The sequence below is a fragment of the Anneissia japonica genome, unplaced genomic scaffold (genome assembly GCF_011630105.1).
Source record: "Anneissia japonica isolate Jap-2015-1 unplaced genomic scaffold, ASM1163010v1 scaffold7892_len17337_cov128, whole genome shotgun sequence".
Lineage (NCBI taxonomy): Eukaryota > Metazoa > Echinodermata > Crinoidea > Comatulida > Comatulidae > Anneissia > Anneissia japonica.
Window position 1 is genome coordinate 2,709 of NW_022698253.1, and position 4,247 is coordinate 6,955.

The following is a 4,247-nucleotide window of genomic DNA, read 5'->3' on the forward strand; positions in this document are numbered from 1 at the left end:
GTACAAAGCAATGGACTATTTCATTGTTAGGCCAAGCTATACAGCGAACCTAACAAATCTCGCTCTACGGCGCTGATTAATACGAATGAGACCGTCTTAGGCAACGCCTGAAAGGCTAATAACAAAGTGATTGACTTATAAAAGAACTTAATATAAGGCAACTCTGAAAAAATTCATAATAATGATTACAATACACTTTAATCTATTAAATAAATGTCTACCAGGAGGTAAGGCCTAACTAATAGCCTCTAATAAACTGCACTAACCAGAATCAATTTATTCATCTTCGTATCGTCAAAGAGTAGAAACACAAGATAGAGTTCTCCACAAAAAAAAAAAAAAAAAAAAAAAAAAAAATTGTTCCACCGAAATGCATAGTGGAAATACAAACAATGGGGCGCCGCGTACGGCTGGATCTAAAACTACTGCCACCGTTACATCTGTGAATACATAATCTCCTTTTGCGGAGGTTGAAATCGTTCCCATTATCCATAAGATACAAACAAGTAGGCATAAATAAATCAAAACAATAAAATTACAGACACAAAAGCACAATCGTATGACCGGACTCTGATTAGTGATAAAGTTTTCCCCCTTACGTGGAAAAAGAAGGGCGCCGTGTGCGTCTTGATATACCTAGCAACAGAAGGGCGCCCTATACGTCTGGACAAGTATAATGAAAAAAACTTGCATTCAACGAAGAGACCTGGACCAATTTTGCTATGCAAGTGCTCAATCTTGTATTTCTGGTATCTTTGGTATCGTGAAAACTGTTGCGAATAGAGTACTACAGTCGTGTCGGCACGACGCCAGATGGCGCTCTCTGTTGTCAACAGACATTGGTTACCGTTCATTACTCCTGAATGACTTAGGCTTTCTGGAATAGGCATTTTAAGGTATAATATTTTACAATCAAAATGTACTAAAAACACAAAAGTTCGCATTATATTAGTTATCGAACACACATTTAATCATCAATTAAAATTTACAGAAAAAAAGAGAGTAAGATACAACATCTTAATAATTACGTTAGAAATTGGGGATCAATGGTTTGTCAGTGAAGAAAATGGCGTCCGGTTGAACTCTTTTTGCAACGATAGCAACGGAGTAGTATCACGTGGTATCGTGACGTAACACTGTAGTACTCTATAGCTGTTCGAAGAATGTCAGTGCGCGTACTACTAACAAAATCATTCTAATGAACACTCACAGAGATCACAAAGCAACCGTCACGGCCACAGCAACCTGGGACAGATTGTTATAAAACGGTCTTAATTGGTAACTCCTCGAATAAAGTTTAACAACTTTTTGTTGCAATTTTGTCCACTTTCGGTGGTCTGAAACTGTAGATTGCCTGACTATTAGACGGTCTTATAATAAAGGCATTGCTATAAAACAGTCTTCCCTCGCAAACGAGCACTCCCTGGCAACGTAAGATTGAGGGCGACGTCATGCGTGCTCGACGCACGCAAATGTATTGAAATGAACGTAAATAAACGCCGTAGACCTAATTTTACTGACGCTGAGAAGTGTGCGGAGTATTGTCGTTCGATCCTCCAACTTTGACGATCTAGGTCTACGTCTTGCCATTGCACTGTTGAATTAATCAGCAGAACGCCATAATGGAAAATGATTTAAGACCGTTCTAAGCCTCCTCCGAGTAGGCTTTAAAATCTAAGACAGCTAACTAGTTAGACCGCGGTATAGCAATGGTCTACTATCATAGACCAGTAGTGACATCACGATTATAGCCGGCTAACCGTTAACACCGTCTAAAGACTGCTAATAGCAATCCGCCCCAGTACTATAAGTTTATAATAATACTGTAGCAACCGCTCTACAACCATAAATTGTCCATGATTTTATCACCTCTAAAATTGATTTCTGTAACTCTTTATTGTATGGTACGGAAGCGTATTGCTGCCAACTAAAAAAAAAAAATTCAGATATTATCTCGTAATTACGAGATACTATCTTGTAATTACGTATATATACATATATATATATATATATATATATACGTATATATATATATATATATATATATGTGTGTATATATATACGTATATATACGTATATATACGTATATATACATATATATACATATGTATATACGTATATATACGTATATATATATGTAGATATATACATATGCATATATATATACACGCGTATATATATTATATATATACGTATATATATACACACGCATATATATAATACGTATATATATACACGCGTATGTATATACACGCGCGTGTGTATATATGTACACGCGCATGTATATACGTGTATACGTATATATATATATGTATGTATATATATACCTGTATACGTATATATGTGTGTATACGTATATATATATACGTGTATATATATACATTTATGTATATATATGCGTGTGTATATATATATGTATATATATACGTATATATATATATATATATAATAAAATTAATAAATTCATATAATTATTTTATAGGTTTTCGTATATATTTATTTAAAAATGTTATATTATAATTAAGAAAAAATGGTCGGGCCAACTGGTGCGTTTTCGACGGCCCTGATTATCACTCGCATGTATAACGGCCGTGATTTCGGTTAGAGCCAAAAATGACCCCATGGTCTGTGAAAGCCACAGGTCCCCCGGCCCCGGCGTTACGCTACTCGCTGGAAGGTAGCAGATACAAAGTTCAATGTCATAATAAAACATTGCTTTAGATTTTTTCTTTTATAGATCGGGGACCTTGGAGCTCAGGGGCCCAGGTTCAAATGGCCTGTTGAACCTGCGGTACGCCATTGGGGCTTGATGATCAGTTGTGGGCGCTAATTCGCAAAATAAGGTGATTTTATTAAATGTTCAACTACTTTACCATGATTTTTTTTTTGGTGGGGGGGGGGCGACTACGGGGGCGAGTAATTTTTGGAAGGGCATGAACTCCTCTCCCTCCTCCCCCCGAACACCACTAGATACGCCACTGAGTAACACCCACAACCATATCAAAGAAATTGTTGATGAAAATAGAAAATATCCTTTAGACTTACGCTACGCTTAATCAAAAGTCAATATAAAAAAAAAAAAACAATCGGGGATATTTATTCAAAGAAAACACAATTGGTCTACATTCCAAAATGAAATTCAAGGTGTCTTTGAGAATTAGAAACCAGAAAATTGCAATGATCTAAATTCTTTGTTGGAATCTTGGAAAGTTAGAGTAAACCATACTAATACAAACAGAAAAAAAAAGTAATCGAAAATACTGGTGGGAACGAGAAATTGACAACTTCAGCAGAACCCATAGGCACTATGTAAAAATATAGTGAAAGTAAAAGAGATGAATTATAAAACAGGTACCAAGATAAACGTAAACAGGTTAGAAATGCTATAAAACAAAAAACAAAACAAAACAAAAAACACAAAAAAAAAAACACAAAAAAAATAATTAAAAGAGTGTTAATATAATGAAAAACGGTGGTCCTAGCAATAACGATATAACGATAATGATTTTTGGCACACCTAAATAGACAAAAACGAAGGAATGACCAAACTTCAAGAAGGATACCAAATACCAATGGTATTACCACCGACAAATCTATTATGAGTCAAACCATCTCCAATATTGTCAGATATTTGGTAAAATGAATGTTAATATAAATGACTATAGAGATGGAGAAGTGATTGAAATAAGTAATATTTGCTAAAAAACTAAAAAATGGACGGATAACTCATCCGTCACAGACGAAAAGTGTCTCAGTGATGTGGAAATCTCAGTTAAAGACGTCATTTCATCAATAAACCTATCACAAATCGACACTATCACAAATGAATTTCTGAAAAACGGAGGTAATGGTATGTATAAGTCACTGTACAGTATACTTGTATCATTGAGTGTTCATCAGTGCCAGATGAATGGGACACAGGCCTCATTATTCCCATCTTTAAGACCATACGCGGTGCTAGACGCGAATTTTCTTAACATAGGATAGTTTGGTAAAATCGCATGAATTATTCATAATCATTCTTATCGAACATATTTTGCGCATGCTCTATTCTCAAGCCTGTCAGCCTCAATGGTCAGCTGCTCTGTGCTTTGTCGCGAGGGACATATTTTGAATTTAAAAAAAAATAAGTAAATAGATAAAATTTGATTTTGGGCGAACTGAGCAGATAGGCCTACAGTTGATATAAATGTGGCTGGGCGGATGTATGGGGAAGGAGTGCAGACAGTGCGATCGCACCCCTTAAA

At 35.5% G+C, this 4,247-nt stretch overlaps 1 long non-coding RNA gene across 1 annotated transcript in view; it reads left to right on the forward strand.

Moving 5' to 3' along the window:
- Positions 1-2,742: 2,742 nt before the first annotated feature.
- Positions 2,743-4,247, forward strand: part of LOC117102452 — a 10,769-nt gene continuing 9,264 nt past the window's right edge. Inside the window, exon 1 of the long non-coding RNA XR_004444420.1 lies at positions 2,743-2,843. This is a non-coding gene — a long non-coding RNA (uncharacterized LOC117102452). The remainder of the gene's footprint in view (positions 2,844-4,247) is intronic.